General features: G+C 41.4%; 1 pseudogene; it reads left to right on the forward strand.

Moving 5' to 3' along the window:
- Positions 1-376: 376 nt before the first annotated feature.
- LOC120024564 lies at positions 377-965 on the forward strand (annotated as a pseudogene).
- Positions 966-13,656: the final 12,691 nt, after the last annotated feature.

Genomic DNA, 13,656 nt, shown 5'->3' on the forward strand with positions numbered 1-13,656 from the left:
CTGCGTCAGTCTCACACGTGTAAGTTGTGATGATGAGTGTGTGCTCTCTCAGCATCATTGATCCCAACATCAGGCAGTAGATCTGGGGGTCACTAGTTTCCCAGATTCACACAACCCTCTCCATCACCCCCACCTCTCCACCTGTTCCATGAGACGTGACCATTGTCCCCCAGCAATAAGAACACTGAGCATGGGGCAGCTCCACATTCCTCATTGTCCTTCCAAGCTCAACCATTGGCTACAGACTGTGAGAAACTTCAACAAGCCCAAGACCCACACATTCATATGCAGATTATGGACTATATATAGGAGATATGAACTCAGTAGAACTCAGATTCTCTCAACACAGAGTCCTCTACAGCACAGAGATCCAGCCATGGTACCTACAATCACTTCAGCTATGATCTACTCTAATGAGCACCTGACTCTGACCAACAAGGTAAATTGAGTTACAAATAGTGTTATATTGTTTCAGTTTTTGCTTCTAGAATACAGCCATTCATGTCAGCTCTGTTGTATTCAGAATAATATTATTATTGACTCTCCTCTTCTCTTCTTGCAGCTAAGAAAGCCAGTGGTTGAGAAGTTACATAGAGATAGTATCAGCAACAGCATTGAGCAGCTCAAGTCTCTCCTGCGTCCAGAGATCCTCAATCAGCAACCAGACTCCAGGCTGGAGAAAGCCGACATCCTGGAGATGACAGCAACAGAACCAGCCAGAGTTCCTGCTCGGCAGCTGTCAATCAGGTTTACTCCAGCTATGTCCAAGAGATTCAGCACTTCCTGTCCATGGATGAGTTGAAACCACAGTACCAGAGAAGACTGCTGAGCCACTTCCAGAGCCTGCATCCATCCTCTGATAAGAACAGGAGGGAGAGTGACCTGCCTCAGTTCAGCTCCCAGCCCAGCACAGCATCAGCAAAGAGAAGAGTCCAGTCAACATCACTCTCTGGAGTCTCTGGTAGAGTCCTATAGACTGGAACTCCACTCTCAAACAAACTCAATGGACCATGTTGGTCTAACATTAATGTGATGGACAGTGATCAGAGATCTTCTTCATATTCTGCTTGTGCAGGTTGTTTTAAAAGTTGTGTTTCGATTGAAACTTTTCATTTCAGTTGTACTGAACAAGTTAAAACGTTTCTCTTATATAAAACACTGAAATCTGCGAACACTGCATTTTTGTAATGTTAATAACCTTTATGTTTTGTGAAGCATCATCATGTGTTGATTATGTTGATAATTTGCTTATTAATGATCAACTTCAACTGTCCTCCATGAGGACTTTAAACCCAAAATGTGTATTATATCTTCAATCCTTTTGTGATTATCTGTTACCTATCTGTTTAAAGGTAAACACTTATCAAGAATAAGCAATGTTGTTACAACTACATTGTTGTAGTGATATGGTCATATTAACATTATATTGAGCAGTAAGTATGTATCAGTATTAGTTAAACATTTGTTATTGATCAACTTGAGCTACAGAATCACTGATCCTCCATGATGATTATTTACCCAAACTGGGAATTATACCTGTAATCATCACTCTGTGATTAGAAATAATTGATCTGTTTAAAGATCAGACCTTGTGTGGGAAAATGTTGCCCTCATTATTTGAATAATGTGGATATTGTAAAGCGGAGAACATGTTTTCTCTCAATGTGAAACCTTTGTTTATTTTAGACAATATGTTGTCTTTTATAAAGACAGTAAATGTGTATCCTATACTCTGTTCGAGTATCATATGTCTTGGAGATTTATTCCAAGTTCTGGTTGTGATGTGTAATCACCTAAACTATTCACCTTATATTTAGGTGTTCAAGTCTATGATGCGACTCTGAGTCAATGTCAATAAATCCCAAAATAATGAAATTAAATAATTTGTTATTGTTCTTGATCTTTCCTGATCTCTACTGTAATCAACATATTGACTGTAGACTACAATGCAGATCTACTGTATAAGGTCATACTTACTTTTTCAATGATTTGTCATGAAGTTTTGGAAGTTAAAAATATTGCATCTCAATCAAGTAATCTACAGGGATCCCAGTTTTGAGCAGGAACAGAAATAGTGATGGCTTAATGTGTCTAACATGCTGACCACATGCTGCACCATCACGCGTGCAGTCAGCATGTTAGACACCTAAAGGAATCACAAGTTGAAATATCAAAACAAACGCTGAACAAACCTTATTTATTTGGGACAGGTCGAATAGCATGAAACATATATGGAAATTTAGCTAGCTAGCTTGCTGTTGCTAGCTAATTTGTCTGGGATATAAACATTGGGTTGTTATCTTAGCTGAAATGAACAAGGTCCTCTACTCCAACAATTAATCCACAGGGAAAAGGGTCAATTGAGTTTGTTTCGAGTAATCTCTCCTCCTTCAGGCTTCTTCTTCTTTGGACATAGTATGGCGTTTGGACACCAACTTTAAGGTGCATTACCACTACCAATTGTACTGGAGTGTGGACCTCAGTTCATCTATCAATCACCCACGTGGGTATATCGTCCTAAAAAACAATGAGGCATCAGGCATCACAACCAGAACCAAGTTCTATTTTGGCACCTGGCAACGCAGAATCTTGTTGAGGCACGAGACGCGAGCTGTGTGGTCAGCATGTAAGAAGAAAAGACCCAGGGTGTGGACATGAAGCTAGAGTTAGGGTTATAGTTAGGGTTAGGGTTGAAACGGGGTGTGGACATGAAGCTGGAGTTAGGGTTTTGGTTAGGGTTGAAACGGGGTGTGGACATGAAGCTAGAGTTAGGGTTATGGTTAGGGTTAGGGTTGAAACGGGGTGTGGACATGAAGCTGGAGTTAGGGTTATGGTTAGGGTTGAAACGGGGTGTGGACATGAAGCTAGAGTTAGGGTTATGGTTAAGGTTGAAACGGGGTGTGGACAAGAAGCTAGAGTTAGGGTTATGGTTAGGGTTGAAACAAGGTGTGGACAAGAAGCTAGAGTTAGGGTTATGGTTATGGTTAGGGTTGAAACGGGGTGTGGACATGAAGCTGGAGTTAGGTTTAGGGTTAGGGTTGAAACGGGGTGTGGACATGAAGCTAGAGTTAGGGTTAGGGTTATGGTTAGGGTTGAAACGGGGTGTGGACATGAAGCTGGAGTTAGGGTTATGGTTAGGGTTGAAACGGGGTGTGGACATGAAGCTGGAGTTAGGGTTAGGGTTATGGTTAGGGTTGAAACAGGGTGTGGACATGAAGCTAGAGTTAGGGTCATGGTTATGGTTAGGGTTGAAACGGGGTGTGGACATGAAGCTAGAGTTGGGGTTAGGGTTATGGTTAGGGTTGAAACAGGGTGTGGACATGAAGTTGGAGTTAGGGTTAGGGTTATGGTTAGGGTTGGAACAGGGTGTAGAAATGAAGCTAGAGTTAGGGTTAGGGTTATGGTTAGTGTTGATACGGGGTGTGGACATGAAGCTAGAGTTGGGGTTAGGGTTATGGTTAGGGTTGAAACGGGGTGTGGACATGAAGCTAGAGTTAGGGTTTTGGTTATGGTTAGTGTTGAAACGGGGTGTGGACATGAAGCTAGAGTTAGGGTTTTGGTTATGGTTAGTGTTGAAACGGGGTGTGGACATGAAGCTAGAGTTAAGGTTATGGTTATGGTTAGGGTTGAAACGGGGTGTGGACATGAAGTTGGAGTTAGGGTTATGGTTAGGGTTGAAACGGGGTGTGGACATGAAGCTAGAGTTAGGGTTAGGGTTATGGTTAGGGTTGAAACGGGGTGTGGACATGAAGCTGGAGTTAGGGTTAGGGTTATGGTTAGGGTTGAAACGGGGTGTGGACATGAAGCTGGAGTTAGGGTTAGGGTTATGGTTAGGGTTGAAACAGGGTGGGGACATGAAGCTAGAGTTAGGGTTATGGTTATGGTTAGGGTTGAAACGGGGTGTAGACATGAAGCTAGAGTTGTGGTTAGGGTTATGGTTAGTGTTGATACGGGGTGTGGACATGAAGCTAGAGTTGGGGTTAGGGTTATGGTTAGGGTTGAAACGGGGTGTGGACATGAAGCTAGAGTTAGGGTTTTGGTTATGGTTAGTGTTGAAACGGGGTGTGGACATGAAGCTAGAGTTAGGGTTAGGGTTATGGTTAGGGTTGAAACGGGGTGTGGACATGAAGCTAGAGTTAGGGTTTTGGTTATGGTTAGGGTTGAAACGGGTTGTGAACATGAAGATAGAGTTAGGGTTAGGGTTATGGTTATGGTTTAAACAGGGTGTGGACATGAAGCTAGAGTTGGGGTTAGGGTTATGGTTAGGGTTGAAACGGGGTGTGGACATGAAGCTAGAGTTAGGGTTATGGTTAGGGTTTAAACAGGGTGTGGATATGAAGCTGGAGTTAGGGTTGTGTTTAGTGTTGAAACGGGGTGTGGACATGAAGCTAGAGTTAGGGTTATGGTTAGGGTTGAAACGGGGTGTGGATATGAAGCTGGAGCTAGGGTTGTGTTTAGTGTTGAAACGGGGTGTGGACATGAAGCTAGAGTTAGGGTTATGGTTAGGGTTGAAACGGGGTGTAGACATGAAGCTAGAGTTGGGATTAGGGTTATGATTAGGGTTGAAACGGGGTGTGGACATGAAGCTAGAGTTGGGGTTAGGGTTATGATTAGGGTTGAAACGGGGTGTGGACATGAAGCTAGAGTTGGAGTTAGGGTTATGGTTAGGGTTGAAACGGGGTGTGGACAAGAAGCTGGAGTTAGGGTTGTGTTTAGTGTTAGGGTTCAGAAGGGGTGTGGACATACAGTAAAACTAGGGTTAGGATTAAGGTTAGGGTTAAGGTGATGGCTAAAATCAACATGTCACTTGTCTCTCATTGATTCAATTTAGGTCAGAACCAAGACAAGTGCTACTCTATAGTGCTGACTGTTCTTTAACTAAATAATTTCCTCCAATCCAAGTTTTTCAGGGAACCTTCTCTAGTACCAGATGCTGTTTTTATAATTGAAGCATATTTAATGGTTGCCTAGAAACCGGACTGAACTGAATACCTACTATGATGCATTATAACAAGGCACACTTCTATTGTTCCTCCATTGAGAGCAGTGAATGGAGAGAGTGTGGGAAACCAAGGAAAACTCACTCACAGACCCGCTTTGGGACAATAGACTCAGACTTCTGTACCCTGTATGATGAGGGGTGAGCAGGAATTTCACTAGTAAGGTTTCCTCAAATGAATTTTATATATTCATTATGTCACAGATATATCCTCCACATCAAAATGCAAAAAAATAATGAATAGGTAGCAGCTTTTTTATGTTTCACATATTGCACCCAGGGCTGTGGGAGCAGGGGCTATGTGACATTGGTAAAACTTGTCATCACCAGTTGAAATTAGACAATGAATTGTAAGGACTGCACAAGTGTTTTTTTTTATTATGACAAGGTTTAAGAGGAATTAGGTAACAGACCAATAAAGACATTATGTCACACTTTATACAAAACATGATCAGATTGTAGAATCAAAGATGATTCAGCATTCGCTGACCAACTGGCAAGTGTCTTCACTGACCTTTTCAACCTCTCCCTGTCTGAGTCTGTAATACCAACATGTTTCAAACAGACCACCATGTCCCTGTGCCCAAGAACACTAAGGTAATCTGCCTAAATGATTGCCGATCCGTATCACTCACGTTTGTAGCCATGAAATGCTTTGAAAGGCTGGTCATGGCTCACATCAACACCATTATCCCAGAAACCCTAGATCCACTCCAATTTGTGTACCACACCAACAGATCCACAGATGATGCAATCTATTGTACTCCACACTGCCCTTTCCCACCTGGACAAAAGGAACACCTATGTGAGAATGCTATTCATTGACAACAGCTCAGCGTTCAACACCATACTGCCCTCAAAGCTCATCACTAAGCTAAGGACCCTGGGACTGAACACCTCCCTCTGCAACTGGATCCTAGACTTCCTGACGGGCTGTCCCCAGGTGTTAAGGGTAGGTAACAACACATCTGCCACGCTGATCCTCAACACGGGGGCCCCTCAGGGGTGCGTGCTCAGTCCCCTCCTGTACTCCCTGTTCACTTATGACTGCAAGGGCCAGGCACAACTCCAACACCATCATCAAGTTTGCTGATGACACAAGTGTGGTAGGCCTGATCACCGACAACAATGAGACAGCCTATAGGGAGGAAGTCAGAGACCTGACCGTGTGGTGCAAGGACAACAACCTCTCCCTCAACGTGATCAAGACAAAGAAGTTGATTGTGGACTACAGGAAAGGAGGACTTAGCACGCCCCCATTCTCAACCACAGGGCTGAAGGGGAGCAGGTTGAGAGCTTCAAGTTCCTTAGCGTCCACATCACCAACAAACTAACATGTTCCAAGCACACCAAGACAGTCGTGAGGAGGGCACGACAAAACCTTTTCCCCCTCAGGAGACTGAAAAGATTTGGCATGGGTCTTCTTAGCATCAAAAGGTCCTCAATCGAGAGCATCCTGACCGGTTACATCACTGCCTGGTATGGCAACTGCTCGGCCTCTGACCACAAGGCACTACAGAGGGTAGTGTGTACGGCACAGTACATCACCGTGGCCAAGCTTCCTGCCATCCAGGACCTCTATACGAGGCAGTGTCAGATGAAGGCCCTAAACATTGTCGAAGACTCCAGCCACCCTAGTCATAGACTGTTCTCTCTGCTACCGCATGGCAAGCGGTACCGGAGCGCCAAGTCTAGGTCCAAGAGGCTTCTACCCCGAAGCTATAAGACCCCCCCCACACTGCTGCTACTCTCCGTTATCATCTATGCATAGCGTGACAAACCTCTTCAAGGTTAGGAGAATTTTTCACAAATTAAACGGGCGACCGTCACCAAAATCTCCCCAGAATGAGAGTTCTTTTTAACAGGACAGTACCTTTGTGTTGCTTTCCCCGTCCTGGTCCACCCAGGCCACAGGCGGGGTCAGGGATAGCATGGTTCGGTACACAAATCAGGTTCTCGGTAGGTCCAGTTCCAAACACCAACAGGTATGTCCAAACAGTCCAGGTCATACACGGTAAATCCAGCCAATATATATATGGTCACTTTCTCTATCTCTATGGTTCACAGATCCCCCCCAGCCCCTTCCTCTCTCTCTTCCTGATTGTCTTGATCCCTTATCTGTGGGTCGGCCCCACCTTCTGAGCGTTCCCCTTGCTTCTGAGAATTGTAGTTTTGGCGGTCGGCCATTTGGCGACCTGTAGTTCTGGTCGGGGTGGCCATTTTAGTGAGAGGGCAGAGCCCGTTTATTAGTTCTGCCCTCACAAATCTGCCATTTATCACTCGGCCCCCTTCTTTGCCACAACAGCCACTTTAATAACCCTACCTGCATTTACATAATTACTTCAACTACCTCGACACCGGTGCCCCGCACGTTGACACATTATTTACTTCTGCTCTTTAATTATTTGTTTTTCTTATGTCCTACTTTTTTTTGTGTGGGGGGGTATTTTCTTAAAACTGCATTGTTGGTTAAGGGCTTGTAAGTAAGCATTTCACTGTTGAATTCGGCGCATGTGACAAATACAATTTGATTTGATTTGATACAGTTTATATCTAAAAAATATATGCTTGAAAGATTTTCAGCATTCAGTCCAATCTTAACTATCTCTGAATGGTCATATGCTGTACAAGTCTATTTCATACAATAGTCAAAATGTTTGTATTTACTGCATTCTTAATTTATGTATGTCAGATTGTTTGGAGCAGTGAATGGAGAGAGTGTGGGAAACCAAGGAAAACTCACTCACAGACCCGCTTTGGGACAATAGACTTCTGTACCCTGTATGATGAGGGGTGAGAAGGAATTTCACTTGTAAGGTTTCATCATTGAATTCTAGAAATGAATTAAATCACAGATATAATGAATTATAAGGACTGCACAAGTGTTTTTTTATTATGACAGGGTGTAAGAGGAATTAGGTAACAGATCAGGAAATACATTATATTACACTTTATACAAACATGATTACATTTTAGTAGTCCTGTGTAACTCAGTAGGTAGAGCAAGGCGCTTGCAATGCCAGGGTTGTGGGTTCAAGACCTACAGGTGATCAGTACAAAAAAAGTATGCACAATTTCATGTGTAAGTTGTGATGATGAGTGTGTGCTCTCTCAGCATCATTGACACTGGATAAGAGCATCTGCTAAAATGTGAATGTTGTATCGAAGATTTTAAATCTTATATCTAAAACGTATACGCTTGAAATATCTTCAGTATTCAGTCCAATCTTGACCATCTCTGAATGGCCATATGCTGTACAAGTCTATATCATCCAATAGTCAAAATATTTGTATTTACTACATTCTTAATATATGCATGTCAGATGTATTAATTTTTTCTCCCCCAGGTGCTTAATGGGAACTGCTTGTGTAGAGATGAATTAGCATTTAACAAGGCACACTTCTGTTGTTAGGTGGAAGCTCTGTCAATGGGCAGAGTGTGGGAAAGCTCTGGAGAGCAGAGTCTCAGTCTAGTGTCATCATCATCATCAGTCCCATCAGCACCTGACTGTCTGGGGAACACCCAGAGTCACTGGGGAATAGCAACACTTATAGAAGGGAATTAAACAATAGCTGAATACATCAGTTTCTCCAGGGTACAAACATAACGTAGAAATGAACACTGATAAAGTACAGTATATGTCTTGCAGCACACTTTTAGGATAAAATCAAGTGTTCTAGTGTTTCCCTCCAAAATCCAGATGGTCTGTGATGTCATACTCTGTCTATAATAGAACACAGAGCCAATAGCCGTCAGTGAGGGTTCACTGAGCAGCTTTTGTAGTGCATTGATCACAGCACACATGACTCAGTGTGGGAAACTCAGATCAGTTCTCTACTCACACTGACCAGTAGCCTCAAGACAGAGGAAACATCTGCTACCTCTGGACTCCAGAGTGCTTGACAGTATAATTACTACTACTGACTTTTGAGACCTCATGCTATTAATACAATATCGAACCTGTGAACTTAACCATAAGCTATATTTCTCTGCAAATTAACATACTTTATATTTTTGAAAGACGTCATATTTGACTCAATATTAATTTCTTTTGACAAAAATGAAATTCAGCAGCACAGAAAATTATAAATATGTTTAACTTTTCAATTGTGACAAAATGTAAAACACTATACTATATCATAAGTTTTGTCATTATCTCACATTCATTGTGAGATAATAAAATGTGACTGAATCAGTAATAAAGCGTTTAAACACTATACATTCAACAATGTTTTCATAGGTGGGGACTAAGTTACATTGTAAATTTCATGTGTAAGTTGTGATGATGAGTGTGTGCTCTCTCAGCATCATTGATCCCAACATCAGGCAGTAGATCTGGGGGTCACTAGTTTCCCAGATTCACACAACCCTCTCTATCACCCCCCACCTCTCCACCTGTTCCATGAGACGTGACCATTGTCCCCCAACAATAAGAACACTGAGCATGGGGCAGCTCCACATTCCTCATTGTCCTCCCAAGCTCACCCATTGGCTACAGACTGTGAGAAACTCCAACAAGCCCAAGACCTACACATTCAAATGCAGATTATGGACTACATACAGCAGAGATGAAGCCAGTAGGAATCAGATTCACTCTACACAGAGACCTCTACAGCACAGAGATCCAGCCATGGTACCTACAATCACTTCAGCTATGATCTACTCTAATGAGCACCTGACTGACCAACAAGGTAAATTGAAGAATCAATTTTAAGGAAATGAATCTTATTTGATTGATTATTTATTAGTTTCATTATTATCTCATAATAAGGTTATTAATGACTCCTCTTCTCTTCTTGCAGCTAAGAAAGCCAGTGGTGAAGTTACACGGAGTTCGTATCAACATCAGCATTGAGCTGCTCAATTTTCTCCTGCGTCCAGACATCCTCAACCAGCAGTCAGACTCCAAGCTGGAGAAAGCCAACATCCAGGAGATGACAGTTTGCTTCCTGAGATAACAGCAACAGTACCAGGTTTACAGTGTTACTCCAGGGGTGTCCATGAGATTGTGCACTTCCTGTCCAAGAATGAGGTAAAGACACAGTCCCAGAGAAGACTGCTGAGCCACTTGCAGAGCCTGCATCCAACCTCTGATAAGAACAGGAGGGAGAGTGACCTGCCTCAGTTGAGCTCCACAGCCCAGCACAGCATCAGCAAAGAGAAGAGTCCAGTCAACATCACTCTCTGGAGTCTCTGGTAGAGTCCTACAGACTGGAACTCCACTCTCAAACAAACTCAATGGACCATGTTGGTCTAACATTAATGTGATGGACAGTGATCAGAGATCTTCCTCATCATCTGAGTACATAGCATTTTGAAAAGTCTTGCAGTGATTGAGACTTTTTATTTCAGTTGTATTGAAGTAAATGCATTTTTATGAGAAAAATGTGTAATGTATGAAAACAATATTGTTGTTGTGTGCATTGAAATCGTAACCTTGACTATGTTGATCATGTTTTTATTCATGATTAACAATAGCTTTAATGGTCCTAGATGAGGAATTTTAACCCAAAACTGGGATCAATCTGTGATTGTGATTGTCTATGACAGATCTGTTTTTAGGTCAAAATGTATAAGCAACATTTTTTTTTACCACTACATTGTATTAAGCATCTTCTGTGAAGCATGTATCAGTTATATTGATAATGTTCAACCTGAGTTATAGCATCACTGTTCCTCTATGAGGATTATTTACCCAAACTGGGTATTATGTTATCATCACTCTGTGATTATCACTATTTCATCTGTTTTAATACCTGAAAAATGTATTTACTGCAGATGTTTTCTCATTGTAAAACCCTTGTTTATTTCAAACAATTCTGTGTGTCTTTACTCTGATGAAGTATCATGTCTTGGAGATTTATCCAAGTTCTTGTTGTGACATTGAATCACTTTATTTGCACCTTAAGTTAAGGTGTTATCTATAATGTGACTCATTGAGTCCATTTTAATAAAATAAATGTAATCAAACGAATTACTTTGCTTGTCACGCTCGTTAGAATAAATGTCGGACCATGGCCCAGCGGATGTTGAGATCCACATTATTTATTAGAAAGTGAAACTAAACAAAGACAAAAACAAATAAACAAAACTAACAACGAACCGTGACTACAGAGTTGCTACGTGCACTAACTCAAAACAATATCCCATAAAACACAGGTGGAAAAAGGCTACCTGTAACGACTCTCGTGGGTTGAAGAAGGAGACCAAGGTGCAGCGTGGTAGGCATTCATGATTTTTAATAAAACTGAACACCGCAACAAAATAACAAAGTAGAAAACGAAAGCGAACAGTTCTGTCAGGCAACAAAACAGCTAAACAGAAAATAACTCCCCACAAAACCCAAACGGAAAATCACAACTTGTAACGGCTGTCCTCCTCCTCTTCGGATGAAGAGGAGGAGTAGGGATTGGACCAAAGCGCAGCGTGATAATTTGACATATACATGTTTATTAAAGTAAAGACGAAAACCGAAAACACTTTGAAATGATTACCAAAATAACAAAACGAACGTAGACAGACCTGAACTAAGAACTTACATATAACACGAAGAACTCACGAACAGGAACAGACTACATCAAACGAACGAACAAACCGAAACAGTCCCGTATGGTGCAACATACACAGACACGGAAGATAATCACCCACAAACAAACAGTGTGAACAGCCTACCTTTATATGGTTCTCAATCAGAGGAAACGTCAAACACCTGTCCCTGATTGAGAACCATATAAGGCTAATTACACCTGACCTAAACATAGAAACACAAAACATAGAATGCCCACCCCAACTCACGCCCTGACCAACTAAACACATACAAAATTAACAGAAAACAGGTCAGGAACGTGACACAACTTATATATGATCCTCAATCAGAGACAACGATAGACAGCTGCCTCTGATTGGGGGCCACACATGGCAAAAACAACAAAGAAATAGAAAACATATAATCTCCCACCCGAGTCACACCCTGACCTAACCAAACATAGAGAATAAATAAGGATCTCTAAGGTCAGGGCGTGACACTACCTAAATATGATCCCCAATTAGAGACAATGATTACCAGCTGCCTCTAATTGGGAATCATACCAATCACCAACATAGAAATAATAACTCAGAACCCCACATAGAAATAACTAACTAGAACAACCCCCAGTCACGCCCTGACCTACTATACCATAGAAAAACAAAGGCTCTCCATGGTCAGGGCGTGACATTGCTCTTGTTCTTTCCTTTTACTTCTCGTTACTATGACAACCTTTTAGCTCAACAACATGCCAAATGCTTACAAATATCAATTTTGGTCTAAGATGAATGTCTTGAGCAGTTATTATCAAGTAATTCACTTCTTAATTTATTGTAATTTTTTTAATTAAACGTTTATTTAACTAGGCAAGTTAGTTAAGAACAAATTCATATTTACAATGACGGCCTACCAAAAGGCAAAAGGCCTCCAGCGTGGATGGGGGCTGGGATTAAAAATAAAACAAATAAAAGAAAAACAAAAACACACATCACGACAAGAGAGAAAACACAACACTACATAAAGAGAGACATAAGACATATCAAGGCAGCAACCCATGACAACACAGCATGATAGCAACACAACATGGCAACAACACAGTAGCAACACAACATGGCAGCAGCACAACATGATAGCAGCACAGAACATGGTACAAACATTATGGGGCACAGACAACAGCACAAAGGGCAAGAAGGTATGACGTGGAAACAACGTTGATACAACCACTGTGTGCCAAGTGGGATGATAATACAATGCAATTAACGCTGAAAGTGTGGGCACAAAAAAAACATTTTTCTTAACAACTTTAATTTAAAGACATTTAAAGAACAAAATGATTAGTAATTGATCTTGAACAATGAGATCAAACCAAAAATGGCTCGAAATTGTGTGTTGTGCCACAATGTGGTGCTAGTTGTTGTTGGACGTGGCAGAGAACGATCATTGTGCAAGTTAAAAGCACCCAAAGGTATTAGAACAGTTGTATGCCTATGCATGCACATTTGTAGGTCTGAGTTACCTGTGAATAAGATATAGACTGCAAGAGTCAATTAATGACGTTAATTTAATGCAACTATTTATCAAAGACATATACAGTGATGAAACATCACTACACAAATGTAGTGGGAAAAAAATATGTTTCTTTTAGTGTAGATTGCAATAACAGAGAATCCCAAAAAGATGGATGATGCAGTATAATACCCATTTTGTGTTAAAAGTCCTCATGGAGAATCGTTGGTTATTGTTGATCATGAATAAACACATAATCAGCATAGTCAACATATGTTGCACAGAACATAAGATTACGATTTCAATTATAACTGTAATTAATTATATCGTTTTCATAGATCAAATCATTTTATTAGATACATTTCTTCAGCACATCTAAAGTTAATAGTCTCAATCACAGCAAGACTTTGAAAACCTTCTGCATGAACAGAAGATTAAGAAGATATCTTCCTATTCTCATTACTGTCCAGTATATTCATCTTAAACCTACATGATAAAAAAACATTTTTGGGGACTTGGTCCATTATGTTTGTCAGAGAGTGGCGCTCCAGTAGGTAGGACTCTACCAGGGCCTTTAGAGGGCGCTGTTGACTGGACGCTTCTTTAAGCTGAAGCTGTGCTGGG

This window comes from Salvelinus namaycush, chromosome 2, assembly GCF_016432855.1.
Source record: "Salvelinus namaycush isolate Seneca chromosome 2, SaNama_1.0, whole genome shotgun sequence".
Classification (NCBI taxonomy): domain Eukaryota; kingdom Metazoa; phylum Chordata; class Actinopteri; order Salmoniformes; family Salmonidae; genus Salvelinus; species Salvelinus namaycush.